General features: G+C 42.3%; 1 non-coding gene across 1 annotated transcript; it reads right to left on the bottom strand.

Annotated features, from left to right (window-relative positions):
- Positions 1-285: 285 nt before the first annotated feature.
- On the bottom strand, positions 286-357 carry trnat-cgu (transfer RNA threonine (anticodon CGU)). Its single transcript has one exon. It is a non-coding gene; the product is annotated as a tRNA-Thr (tRNA).
- Positions 358-15293: the final 14936 nt, after the last annotated feature.

Here is a 15293-nt window from a genome sequence, read left to right as displayed (position 1 = left end):
AACAATTATAAAACACTTATGAGGTCTTAGCTGGAATGTTGCGTGGGGAACACGCTTCAGGGAAGAAGTCAAGCCCTTGTAGAGGATGCAGAATAGATTTACTAGAATACTGCCAGAGTTGGGGACCTCATTTATACGAAGAGACTGGAGAAGCTGGGATTTTTCTCCTTAGAATAGAAAATGTTAAGAGGCGATATATGGCGCTAGTTCAAAATTATGAAGTGTTTTGATAGTGAAAAAGGAAAAAGCTTCAAAATATGACATTTAAAGTGATAAAATATCGATAGGCACAGATGGGGGTCGAACCCATGATCTTCGGTTTACGAGACCGACGCCTTACCACTTGGCCACCGCGCCCTGATGAATTGTGTGACTGGCGTCATATTGTTACCGAATCCCACATCATTTCAATTCGGTTGTACAAACACAGACGCATATGCAAAGACAGAAAGTTGGATAATGGAACGGGCAAATGACCAGCGCCATTTATTTGAAACTATCATAAAACATTTCATAAAATCATACATACCGATGGAGAGTACTTGGTCCATCGTACTCTTGAACGAGCTATCCAATTATTCCCAGATCTTTCCACAACGCCCTGCAAAATGTGCCTCTTCAAGCATTTATCCAATTCCATTTTGAGGGTTAATATTGAATCTGCAGTGCTACGGGGAAATAACAGGGTGGTAAGACGAGCTGAGAGTCAGCACGGGCTCAACGGGCATAACTGCCTTCATCCATGCTGAAACAATTCTATGAATCGATGACTCTATGATTCACCAACTTTTCAGCAGTGCATTACAGATCAAAGCTTAAAAAAAAACATTTCTCCTTCACTTTCATCTGTTTCCTCTGTTGTCCTCTGGATGTTGACAGGACTGGATAGTTTTGGGTATGGAGAAAGATTGGGGTTGTTTACTTCGGAACAGATGAGGATAAAGGGTGACATAATTGACGTGTATAACATTATGCGGGGCCGAGATAGTGTGCATAAGAAACACCTGTACCCCTGAGCAGAAAGGTCAATAACCAGGGGGCATAGATTTAAAGTAATTGGTAAAAGGATTACACGAGAGTCGAGGAGAAATGTTTTCGCCCAGAATGAATTTGGGTCTGGAACTCACTGACTGAAAAGTTGGTGGAGACACAATCCCTCATCACATTTAAGTAGTACTTGTATATGGATTGAATCGTCCTAATCTGCAACGCTACAGATCAAAAGCTGGGAAGTGCGATAAGGCTTGATAGCTCTTTTGATTGGCGGAAATAGGATGGGCCGAATCCTCTCCTTCCCTGACGCAAACTTCTCCGATTCTATGATTCTATGAGGTGGGGAATGCTCTTTTGTTTCCTGCACATATCTCTATCCCACCATCGATGGGATCTTGCTGTGTGGTAATTGGATGCCGTATTGCCCAACAGCACATCCAGTGACTACACTTCAAGAAGTACTTCATTTTTGGTAAAGCACGTTTTAATAAAAATATTAATTCAGTGCATGTGGGCGTAGCTAGCAAGGCTGATATGTATTGCCCAACCCTAATTGCGTTTGAGAAGATAGTGATGAAAAAACTTCGTGGACCACTGCAGTACTTGGATCTGCACTTGATGGCTACGGTCCAAGAGCTAGAAATTAGATTTGACAGCATACTACACAGTCCACCAGCAAAGACGCGATGGGCTAAATGGTTTCCTTCTGTGCTGTAAATTTCTATGGCTCTGTGGTTCAGTCACTGACTGATGGTACTACAAATGTACTGTTGTAGAAGGAGTTCCAAGATTTTCACCGCACGATAATGGAAAGGCGATATATTTCCTGGTTCATTTTCTGCAGAGTTGATACTCGAGTTGGAAAAATCAATCTTCAACGATCATGCCCACTTCTGATCTTATGATGAAGGGCAGGTCATTGATGAAGCAGGTGATGATGAACACCTGCAGCGATATCCTGGGCTCAGATGATTGGCGTCGAACCACAACCATCTTCTTTTAGGCTAGGTATGTCTCCAGCAGTGGAGATTAACCCCGCAATCATTTCAACGTTAGAAGCCTCCTTGATGAAACATTCGACCAAATACTGTTTTGATGTCAAGGACAATAAGTCTCGCCTCATTTTAGAATTAATCACTTTTGGCCATATTTGGACCAAGGCTGTAATGATGTCTGGAGGCTGGGGGTCCTGTCGGAACTCAAACTGAGCAACGGGGGGCAATTGGGTCATCCTATGTTCGTGAAAGATGCTGCAGGAATGCAAGCTGGTGCATTTACTGTTGGAAAACAGCGCACACTGCATGATGTAGGATCACATGCGTCATCGACCAGAAATCTTACTCCAACCTTCCTCTTCCCACAGCCCCTAACCAGAGTTTCAAAGCGTGGCACGTTTTAAAACGCCAGTTTTAAAAAAATTGTTTCATTCTATATTTCTTAAAGATTAAGAAGGCACAACAGGAAGACAGATATCCCAGTTTGCCGATGATGCAAATATTGGTGATGTGGTAAGGAGGGCAGTCGTTAGCGTATACTTATAAACATATATTGATAGATTAAACGAATGGACGATTCAGTGGCAGATAGATTCCAAACAGGTAATTGTGTGGTCACCCATTTTAGATCACAAAGTTTAGATCCGAGTCCTAATTAAATGGAGCACAGCTCGGAGGGATTGATTTCCAAAGTGGTTTGCAGTCCAAGTGCCCATCCCGCTAACCTGCAGTAGCAAGTTACAAATATATTCGAAACAACTAATGGCATGTTAGGCTTTATAACTAGGAGTTGGACTATAATGCAATGGAAGTTTTTCTTCAACTGAACAGAGATGTAGTTATACTATATCTGGAGTACTCTAAGTTATAGAATATAATAGATTCATAGAAGCTTACAGCACAGAAGGAGGCAATTTCGACCCATCCTGTCCGTGCCACGGTTACTCAGCCTAATCCCACTTTCCAGCTCAAGGTCCATAACCCTGCACGTTACGGCACTTCAGGTGCACATCCAAATACTTTTTAAGTTTTAAGGTTTCTGCCTCTACCACTCGGTAGGCAGTGCATTTTAGACAACCACAACTAACTGCATGTGAAAATTTCACATCACATCTCCTGTAAACCTTCTCCAAATACTATAAATGTATGCCCGCTGGTTGTTGAGTCCTCTGCTATGGGAAATAAAGCGTTTCTATCCATTATATCCAATCCGTTTGTGGGCACGGCCCCTTCGAAATGATAGGCTGGATTGGAATGTGTACAGTTCTTTATCACCAGAATGTTACCAGGTTGCGACGGGTTAAATTATGTGGAGAGATTACATAAACTAGGCCTGTACTCCCTGGAATATAGAAGGTTAAGTGGTGATTTGATTGAGCTTTTTAAAATTTTAAAACGAATTGATAAGATAGATAGAGAGAAAGCTTTTTTTTACCGTTCGTGGGGGAGTTTACGACAAGAGGACATAATGTTAAAATCAGAGGAAGGCCATTCGGCAGAGAAGTTAGGAAAATCTTCTTCACGTAAAGGGTGATGGATTTATCTTCTACAAAAAGCAGGATATATAGTAGCTCAATTAAAAATGTTAATTTTAGATTGATAGTTTTTGCTAGACATTGATTAAAATGATGTAGAGCCAATGCAGATAGATGGAGTTACGATTGAGGTTAGCCAAGAATTAACAGAATGGCGAATAGGCACAAGGGGCGGAATGGCCTAATTCTGTTCCTGTGTTCAGTCAATTGGCAGAACTCCTATTATAAATAAAGAAATGTTGTCTTGAAGGGTTAATTAAAATATATTCTTTGCAGAAATTATGGATCGCTTACACGCTTTCATAACAAACAAGCATTAAGTCTAATTGTCAAACCAGTTGGTTGAACATTTACCAGGAACAGAGACACATCAGTTGGATTTTAATTCCAACCCATTAACATCTCGGCCATCCTGGTCATGGGCACGCTGCAGTGCAGTGCTTGGAAATTCGGCAAATTGATTAGAGACTCAAAATTTAGTTTTCAGCGCAGAGCAAACTTCACGTCTGCATACTATGCAAACGTGGGAGGATATATACCTTGTGTTTAACTGTGGGCGGTGAAAAGCTGTACCACAATAGCAAAGCACTAGGCAAACAACGCATTGAACTGATCGTCCGTAACTTGACAACAAACCCCCGTGCTTTAACCCAGAGAACATGTAATCTTCCCGTCAACACTGAACATCTTTGAATGAATAATGTTAAAATGCGCGACAACCACCCAGTATCAGCAAGCTCAGATTGAACCAGCGCATAAAGAGATAACTCATAAGGTATGGAGTAAACTGATGTGGGTAGCGATGGAGAGTGACAGAGATAAAGTCATATTTGGACGGATAAACAGATCCCCAATGAGAAAAGCTTACAGAAATTAACTGCAACTGAAATAGATATACAGCGAGACTGACACGCGGAAAGAAAGTCAGATTCAGAGAGAAATATAATGAATCATAGAGAGAGAAAAAGAGAGCCAGAACATTAAAGGTGAGAAAATCCCTGCTGGCACGGCCGGAAATTAAATCCGTAATCTGAGGTTGACAGGTGAAAACACAAGATAACTGAGAGAGGATTGTAGCATCACAGAAGCATGGCTAGAGATACTTTCCCCAGAGCACGGCAAACTGTTCGCCATCAACTATTTACTCAATTTGCTTCGAGAGGTTGTCACCCCTCATCTTAAGAGTGTGCAGGTAGAGAGGGAGTGGGTGACTAGCAGACAGAATAGCAGTACTCGGCAGGTAGTGCATGAGGTCCCGAGTCCATCTCACTCGTCAACAGACATGAGCTTCTGAGTACCGGTGTGGAGATAGTGTCTCTGGGGAGTGCAGCCAGATCCAAATCCACGGCACCGCAGGTGGCTCAGCTGCACAGGGGAGGAGGGAGAAGAATGGCAGAGCTATAATGGTAGGTGATTCAATAGTCAGGGGAGCAGACAGGCGTTTCTGCAGCCGCAGCCGTGACACCAGAATGATATGATGACTCCCTGGATCCAGGGTCAAGGATGTCACCGAGCGGCTGCAGGGCATTTTGATGGAGGAATGTGATCAGTCAGAGTTCATTTTCCATACTGTTACCAATGACATAGCTAGAAAGAGAGATGAGTTCTTGCAGACAGAGTTTAAGGAGCTACGAGAGAGATTAAAAAGCAGGACCTGAAAGGTAGTAATCTCAAGAATACTCCAGGTGCCACGAACGAGTGAGTACAGAGATAGGAGGATAGAGCAAATTAATGCATGGCAGGAGAGATGGTGCAGGAGGGAGGGCTTTAGTTTCCTGAGAAATTGGGTCCACTTCTGGCGGATTTGCGACGTGTACCGAATGGGTTGCACCTCAACAGATCCGGGACCACTAACCTCGCGTGGTGGGGGGTGGGAGGGCTGGAGGTTTCGGTTGCTCGTGCTGTGGGAGAGGGTTTAAACTAGTTTGGCAGGGGGATAGGAACCTGAGAATCGATTCAATAGGGAGGCGAGTAGAGTTTGAATTAAAAAGCAAAAATGTAGAAAGTGACCTGTAGGACAGAAGAAAAAAGCAGGAAAAAAGGGTAAAATATAAATTTTAAAGCTTTTTCTCTAAATGCACGTAACATTCGTAACAAAACAGATGAGTTGACGGCACAAATAGATACAAATGAGTATGATCTGATATTCATTACAGAGACGTGGTTGCAAGGTAACCAGGACTGGAAACTAAATATTCAGGAGTATTTGATATTTTGGAAGGACAGACATAAAGGAAAAAGATGAGGGATGATCTTATAGAAACATTTAAAATAATGAAAGGGATAGACAAGATAGAGGCAGAGAGGTTGTTCTGTTCGGAGAGACTAGAACTAGGAGACACAACCTCAAAATACGGGGGAGCCAATTTAAAACCGAGTTGAGAAGGAATTTCTTCTCCCAGAGGTTTGTGAATGTGTGGAATTCTCTGCCCAATGAAGCAGTTGAGGCTAGCTCATTGAATGTATTCAAGTCACAGGTAGATAGCTTTTTAACCAAAAAGGGAATTAAGGGTTACGGGGAGCGGGCGAGTAAGTGGAGCTGAGTCCACGGCCAGATCAGCCATGATCTTGTTGAATGGCGGAGCAAGTGCGAGGGTCTAAATGGCCTACTCCTGTTCCTAATTCTTATGTTGTTATGTTAAGAGGTGGGGTCACACTGTTAATAAAAATGGGATCAGTGCATTAATGAGAAACAATATCGGCTCAGAGGATCAAGAGGTTGAATCAGTTTGGGTGGAGTAAAAGGAACAATAACAGGAAAAAGTCGCTGGTGGGAATAGACTATAGGCCCCCTAACCGTAGCTACATGGTTGGACAGAGTATAAATCAAGAAATAATGGAGACTTGTAAAAAAGGAACAGCAATAATCATAGGTGATTTAACCTTCATATTTACTGGAAACACTTAATTGGTCAGGGTCGCCTTGAGGAGACGTTCATAGAGTGTATTTGGGATAGTTTACTTCGACAATACATGCTACCCCAACCAGGGAGCAGGCAGTCTTAGATCTAGTACTGTGTAATGAGACAGGATTAATAAATGATCTCAGAGTAAAAGATCGTATAGGAATGAGTGGCCATAATATGGATGAATTTTAAACTCAGTTGGAGGGAAAGAAATTTGGTTCTCCAACCAATGTCCGAAGCATAAATAAGGGGGACAACAAAGGTTGGCTAAAGTAGATCGCAAAATAGACTAAAGTGTGGGACGGTTGTAGAGCAGTCGCAGACATTTAAGGACATATTTTATAACTCGGAACAAAAATGTATCCAATGAGTAGGAAAGACTGTAAGAGAAGAGATAACCATCCGTGTCTAACTAAGGAAATAACGGAGGGTTTGAAATTGAAATCAAAGGCACACAATGTGGCGAAGACGAGTGGGAGACTAGAGCAGCAGAGAACGATTAAAAACATGATTGAAGAGGGAAGATAGATTATGAAAGTAAACTCGAAGGATTTATAACAAGAGATAGTAAGAGGTTTTACAGATACATAAAAAGGAAAAGATTGGTTAATATGAATGTTGGTCCCCTGGAGGATGAGATTGGGGGTTAATATTGGAGGTCAGGGAAATGGCAGAGACATTAAACAAATATTTTGTATTGACCTTTAAGTAGATGATACTAAAAACAATCCAAGAGTGGATAATCAAGCGAATGTAGGCATGGATGACTATCACTATCAAGAAGGAAGTACTGCTAGTAAAATAATTGGACTAAAGGCGGACAAGTCCCCTGGACCTGATGGCTTTCATCCCAGGATCTTAAGTGAAGTGGCTGCAGAGATAGTGGATGTATTCGTTATATTTTCTCAAAATTTCCTGGATTCGGGGCGGATTGGAAACCACAAATGTAACGCCCCTATTTAAAAATTGAGGCAAGCATAAAACTGGAAACTATAGACCAGTTAGCCTAACATCTGCCTTTGCGAAAATGCTGGAGTCCATTATTAAGGAAGCAGTAGCGGGACATTCAATCAAGCAGAATCATTATGGTTTTATGAAAAGGAAATCATATTTAACAAATTGCTGGAGTTTTTGAGGATGTAACGAGTGGATAAGGCGGAACCAATGTATGTGGTGTATTTGGATTTCCAGAAGGCATTTGATAAGGTGACACATAAGAAGTTAATGCACCAGATAACAGCTCACGGGGTTGGGAGTAAATCAAAGTTAGAGGCTTCGCTATATAAGAGAAAACACAGCGTCTGGATAAATGCGTCATTTTCCAGTTGGCAAACAGTGACTAGTGGAGTGACGCAGGTATCGGTACTCGGTCCTCAACTAATTACAAACTATATTAATGACTTGGATGAAGGAACCGAGTGTAATGTAGCTAAGTTGTCTGATGATACAAATAGGGTCGGAAAGCAAATTCTGAGGAGGACACAAAAAATCTGCAGAGAGATATAGTTAGGCTAAGTGAATGGGCAACAAGTTGGTAGTTGCAATATAAGAGGTTACCTACTTTGACAGAAATAATAGAAAAGCAAATTATAATTTAAATGTAGAAACGTAGCAAAGTGATGCAATACAGGGACAGATGAGAGTCCTTGTGCATGAAACACAAAAATTAGTATGCAGGTACAGCAATTAATCAGGAGGGCGAATGGAATGTGCGTTAATTGCAAGTGAGAAAGAGTATCAACCAGATTAGTCCTGCTACAATTGTACCAGGTATTAGTGAGGCCACACCTGGAGTACTGTGTGCAGTTTATTCTCCGTATTTAAGGAAGGATATACTTGCAATGGAAACTGTTCAGAGAAAGTTCACACAGTTGATTTCGGAGATGAGGAGAGTTGACTTATGAAGATAGGTTAAGTACGTTGGGACCATCCGCAGTGGAGTTCAAAAGCATGAGAGGTAATCTTATCGAAACTAATAAGATAATGAGAGGGCTCGACACGTTAGGTGCAGAGAGCATATTTGCACTCATAGGGGAAAGTAAAACTAGGGGTCATCGACTTAGAATAAACGACCGCCCATTTAAGAACGTCCGAAATATGAGCAGGAATAGGCCATACGGCCCCTCGAATCTGCACCACCATTTAATCTGGAAATTGCTGATCGGATCATGGATTCAGGTCCACTTCCCTGCCCGCTCCCTTATTGGTTAAGAAAGTGTCTCTGACTTAAATTTATTCAATATCCCGGCTTGCAAAGCTCTCTAAGGCAGCGAAGTCCACAGATTTACAACCCTCTGAGAGAAGAGATTCCTCCTCATCTCAGTTATAATAGGCGGCCCCTCTTTCTGAGATGATGACCCTTGTTCGAGTCTCCCCTATCAATGGAAAGCTCCTCTCTGCATCCACCTTGCCAAGCACCCTCTGTTACATATAGGTTTTGATAAGATCCCCTCTCATTCTTCTGAATTCCAATGAGTAGAGGACCAGCCTCCTCAATCTTTCCTCATAAATCAAGCCCCTCATCTCTGGAATCAACCGAGTGAACCTTCTTTGAACTTCCTCCAAAGCAATTATCCTTTCGTAAATTTGGAAACCAAAACTACACACAGTATTCCAGGTGTGGCCTCACAATACCCGACATAACTGTTGCAAGACTTCACTGCTGTTATACTCCATCTCCTTTGCAATAAACGCCATGATTCCACTGGCCTTCCTGATCATTTGCTGTACCTGCAGACTAACCTTTTGTGTTTCATGCACAAGTACCCACAATTCCCGCTGTACTGCAGCACGTTGGAATTTTTCTCCATTTAAATAATAGCTTGCTCTTTGCTGTCAAAGTTTTTTCTGTTAAAGTGCATGACCTCACACTTTCCAACATTATACTCATACATTGGTTTTCATCCCACCTTTATATCGTCAGCAAACTTCGTTACGTTACACTCGGTCCTTTCTTCCCAGTCGTTAATGTAGATTTAAAACTGACATGAGGAGAAACTTCTTTTCTCAATCGTTGAAAATCGATGGAATTCTCTTCCTCAGAGAGCTGTAGAGGCTGGGTCAATGAATAAATTAAAGTCGGAGATAGACATATTTTTCAATGATAAGGGAGTAAAGGCTTATGGGGAGGCAGCGGGGGAAGTGGAGCTGCGTCCTTGATTAGATCTTCCATGATTTATTCAATGACGGAGCAGGGTCAAGGGGTCAAATACTCCTACCCAGAATTCTTATGTTCTTATGTACTTAAGAAAGTTCTGATCGCATCTGTAGCAACCAACTGTTCAGACAATTCATTCAAAACCTTAATTAATTTGTGAATAAGTCAGTAATCTCCTCATCTCAACTCCGGTTCATTTGTCAGCTAAATTGCTAATTTAAATCTGAGATTGATAGATTTTTGCTAGATAATGGTAGGAATTGATTTGGTGTCAAAGCAGATGGATGAAGTTAAGATATTGGTCAAACATTATCTCACTAAATGGTGGAACCGGCTCGAGGGTTCGACGACCCCTGCTTTTATTTTCCGTCAATTAGCAAAGCACCTGTTGTAAACGTAGGAACGCTTCCTGGAATTGTAAAATATAAATACAAAACCTTCCTTTCCAATGATTATAACAATTTACCAAGTTATCATAACAGACAACATCTGCTAGTACTGAAGCTTAAACCCAAGCCAACATTCGCACAGTTGATTTTCAGTCCAAAACCTTAATCACTCAGCCATCCTGACGATTGAAGCAAAAAGTGCAATTTTAGACAATTGAAGAAATTCATTCCACACCAAATACCAATCCGTTGATAATGCCAGTGATTTGAAAGCTGCTGTAAAAAAAAATAACATCAATTACTTTTCAGATTCCTGGCCCTCATTCTCCCTATCACTATAGTCGTCCAATCCCTCTGATCATCCATTCCCCACCAGGACGGCTTGAGGCCCCTCCATTTCTTCATTGAACGGATGCTCAACCAGTTCCCATCTACCGTCAATTCATCCGCCTGGCCGAACTTGATTTAAACTGGCATTGGACAACTTCTCCTTTGACTCCACACGCTTACTGCAAATTAAATGTGTTGCTAGGGTATCCCGCAAGTGGCCCAGATATGCCTGTATTTCAATGGTATATGTGCAACATCGTTTTTTCTCGTCCTACTCATGTCCGATCCATCACCTCGTTTTCTGGTACATTGATGAGTTTATCTGTGCCATTTTCAGCTTTCGCAGCAAACTCGAAATTAAGTCAACTTTGCTTTAAATTTCCACCCTTCCCTGTCCTAAACATGGCCCATCTCCGATTCTTCCCTTCCTTTCCTCGATTTCGCTACCTCCATTGCTGAGGATAGTCGGCCGACCAATATCTACTATAACCCCACTGATTCCCACATCTACCTTAACTACACTTTTCCCCACTCGCTTTCTATAAGGACTTCTTTCCATTCTCCCAGTTTCTCCATCTCCATCGTATCTGTCCTGACGATGGCAAAGTCAATACCAGTGCTATCGATATGTAGCTAAATTTTTCTCCAGCAAGAAAAACCCACGACCCGAGTACACATGACCCTTGAACTTCTCCTGCCCATTTCCCGCACTTCTGCTCTCATCCCTTCTCCTTCCTCGCAGAACCACGATAGAGTTCCACTTGTGCTTAACATTCACCCCACTAACCGCCACATTCAACAGATCATCCTGCCCCATTTCTGACACATCCAACGTGGTCCCACCATCAAATACATTTTACCCTCCCCTCTCTCTTCAGCAGTGCAAAGGGACCAGTCTATCCGGCACGCCATGGTCCACTATCCAATCACCAGCAACAATGCTTTCCTTCCCACAGAGCCTTCCAGTGCAAGCGCAGGAGAAGCAACACGTGGCCATTTTCTCCTCCCGGTCCACAGTCCAGGCCAGTATAGGTGAAACAACCACTTACTTGCACTTCTTTCAACATAGTATTCTGTATCGACTGAAATCTCCTCGACATTGGGGCGACCAGGCACATATTATGTGAGCACTTTACCGAGCAGCTCATTTCAGTCCGCAAAAAGAACCCCAAGCTTTCGGTCGTCTGTCTCGTCCTCCTACACTGTTCCCATGAAGCTCAACGTAAGTTCGAGGAACAGCAGCTCATCTTTCCATTCGGCACTTTACAGCCTTCCGGGCTCAACGTTGATTTCAACAATTTCATAATTCTAACCACTGCTCCCATTTTTTCGGACAGTAGCTGTTAGTAATGATTTTGCTATTCTCTCTTACCCTTTCTCTAGAAGCATATTTTTTTTCTTGAAGTGTCCCTTTATCATGCCCTTTCGGTTTTGTCATGACATCATTTCTTCTTTCCACCATGTGACAGGATTTCCTTTTCGCTCTTTCCTGCCCTCCACCTCTCCCTGCTTAAGTACCTGCTTAAAATCTGTAACACCTCCAACTTCTGACACTTTTGATGAAATATCATCGATGTGAAACATTATCTCTGTTTCTCATTTCACTAATGCTGCGTGTCTTGTTGTATATGTTCAGCAATTTCTATTTGCATTTCCTATTCCCAGCATCCCCAGTATGTTGCTTCAGAAAAAGTAACATCAGTGCTATGGATGAGAGGTTTCCTTATCAAGTGGTGATGAGGCGATCCTGTCAAACCGGAAAGAGCGGGTTCAACCTCTGTCTGCGCTTTCAAATAAGTTCCCGTCGATCTCCTGTTGTTACGAGCAGTCCATAATTATCTCAAATGGTAATCGATCAACAGGTTCACTGACCCGGGAGTTTGAAAAGCCATTGAATGTTTCTGAGTCCGTTAATGTTCCCAATCTTTTGCTAAATGAATTTATCTGTAGTCACGTGCAGAACATTATTACCCGTTTCCCACAGGATTAAAAGAACCACACCGAGGTAGAGGATGATTATCCGAGAATGACAGAGTACTGAAGGAGACTTTTCGGCCCATCATGATTGAGCCGGCTTTGTGAAAATGCTATCCAATCGGACCCACTTTCCACATAGCCCTGCAATTGGTTCCCAGCAAATGTTACCCAATTCACGTTTGATGGCAAGCATTTCAAGAAAATGACATAATTCGCTACAATGTACATTAATTGAAGGAATAACAACACCAAACTAAAAATGTTCAAACCGTGGTTAACAAAAGAAATGAAAGATATAATTAGATTCAAGGAAGAGATTTATAATATTGCCAAAAGTAGTAGTAAGCCTGAGCATAAGGGAGTTTTGAGAATTTAAAAAGCTGCGTGCTGTCAATCCCGGATCACGCTGTGTCTGTTTAAAAGGGATCTACTGTCAGTCCTGAACCTTTCTTTGTCTGTGTAAATGGGACGTGCCATCAGTCCTGGATCATTCTGTGTGTGTGTAAAAGGGACGTGCTCTTAGTCCGGGATCATTCTGTGCCTGTGTCAAAGGGATATTCTCTTAGTCCAGGATCATTCTGTGTGTGTGTAACAGGGATATACTCTTTGGACTGGGTCATGCTGTGTTTGTAAAAGGGATATTCTCTCAGTCCAGGATCATTCTGTGTCTGTGTAAAAGGGACGTGCTCTCAGTCCTGGTTCATTCTGTGTTTGTGTAAAAGGGATGTGCACTTAGTCCCGGATCAATCTGTGTGTGTGTAAAAGGAATGTGCTATCTGACCTGGACCATTATGTGTTTTTGTCTGTTTCAAAGGAGCGTGATTACAGTTCTGATTACCGAATATTTAAGATGATGTGATCGAAAGCGCATTTGGATTATCTGCGTGTGTGCGGACACACTTTGCAATTCTTCTGTTCTGTAATTCAATATATGTTTATCTTTACGTGAAACACTATTTATCATAATAGTGGCCCTGAAAAAGTTCACAATTCTCTTCACACAAATGCATATCATTACTTCATTGCATTTCATTGTATGGAAGGAGGCCATTCCGGCCCATCGTGTCCACATTTGCCGAACAGGAGCTTTCCAGCCTCATCCCAATGTCCAGCTCTTGTTCCCTACTCTTGAAGGTAACAGCACTTTAAGTGCAAATCCAGGTACTTTTTGAAACCTGGGCAGGGTATCTGCCTCGACCATCCTATCAGCGGTGTGTTACAGATCCCTCTGGGTGAAAGATTTTCTGCACAAATCACCTCTAAACCTCCGACCAATTACAATAAATCTTTGCCTCATCTTTGTTGACCGCACTGCTAATGGAAATAGGTCCGAACTAACACCTCTGTCTCGGCCCCTAATAATTGTATTTCCATGATTACCGTCTCCCCTCAGCCTCCTCTGTTCCAAAGAAAACAAACTCACCCTGTCTAATCTTTCCTCATAGTTCAAATTCTCAGGTCCAGGCAACATTCTCGTAAATCTCCTTTGTATCCTCTCCAATGCAATTACAAATTTCGTGTAATGTGCTGACACAGTACTCTACCTCTAGCCTAACTAGTGTCGTATAGAGATGAGGCATAACCCCCCTGCTCTTAAATAATGTGCATCGGCTGATAAAAGCAAGTATTCCATATGTCTTATCAAGCACATTATCAACCTGGCCTGCAACGTTCGGGGAGCTGTGGACCTCAACTCCAAGGTCCATTTGTTCCGCTGCATTTCTTAGTGTCCTACAATTTATTGTGTATTCCCTTGCCGTATTTTCTCTTGAAGTATATATTACTAATTTGAGACATGTCATGAGCTGAATGTAGCAAGCTAGGTAAAAAAGTTAAATTAGAAATAAATTTTCAGTTGATTGACAAAGAGCCACATGCATCAAATATTTAACAAAATACCGACGAGGATGGGACTGGAGCCCCGCGTGCAGAACACAATGGAGTCATAGTCCCTCGCGTTATCAAGTCGGCCACCGAGTGCCGCAACACGATCAGCCAACTCGTTTACTGATTTTTGCATCAGAACAGAACTCCCTTGCTAAAACAAGCCTTCGCCGCTTGTCCTGCCCGTGCACACGAATCGACAATGTTCAAAAAATCTACAATCAGCTTCTGTAAGCAAAGGGCCTTCCGTTACTTCAGGTGAGGGAATGTCAGAAATGGTCGGTTTTGAGACAGATTCAGAACGGAGAAAGACATGTTTCGCCCGGTGAGTTACATGACCATGACAGGACTTCTTTACTATTGAAGTAAATCACCTTATTCATTCGGCCTCGCGCCAGTGCTATCACCAGAAAAACTGTTGCGGGGAGAATTATGAGCAAAATAAAGGAGGGTTATTGATTATGGAAGGCAGAAAAGGTGGGAGAAGAGGTTGGTTTGAAGGAGTAAATAAGTTCAACTGCTAAAAACGTAATATCTGTTTCATTAAGTAAGGATAAATGTTTCGCTGTGTTCTATCAGCAGGTATCGGAGTGAACAAAAGATATAAAGCGAGATGTGTCGTGAATCGGATACAAACCGAGGTTGCTGCGGCCACAATACAGCATACTAATCACTTTTCCATCACGGCGCCACACACCAGCTGCCACAGCTTTCTTCTGACTGCAGCAAAGTTACAAACGGCGGTGGTCAGGAAATATGTAGTTTTTGTGATTAAGCCAAATTCAACACCGCCAGAAATTATAGCAGCGTTGATATGCGACCAAGGCCCCGCACCATCTCGGGCCTTACTCCAGAATGGGAACAAGTGCAACCCCAGTTTCGTTTAAAATGATTGCAGCAATATCACATGGCAAGAAACTCACCCTTTGTGAACCATGAAGACAGTAATTGCCAGCTCCGCTGTGAGGCAAACCGAGAATCTTTGTTTACTCGTCAGTCGGTTTGACTAGTTAAACCACGGAGTGAAACCACGCCTTTGAACTATCGCCTCCACTCACACATATCTATCAGCTACCTCTCACTTCCATTTGGAGTTTAAGTCCCTTTTTTATTTAAGCTTCTGCCTT

The sequence above is a fragment of the Pristiophorus japonicus genome, unplaced genomic scaffold (genome assembly GCF_044704955.1).
Source record: "Pristiophorus japonicus isolate sPriJap1 unplaced genomic scaffold, sPriJap1.hap1 HAP1_SCAFFOLD_66, whole genome shotgun sequence".
NCBI lineage: Eukaryota > Metazoa > Chordata > Chondrichthyes > Pristiophoridae > Pristiophorus > Pristiophorus japonicus.
The sequence above is the reverse complement of the archived record's forward strand: the minus strand, read 5'-3'. Positions and strand labels throughout refer to the sequence as shown.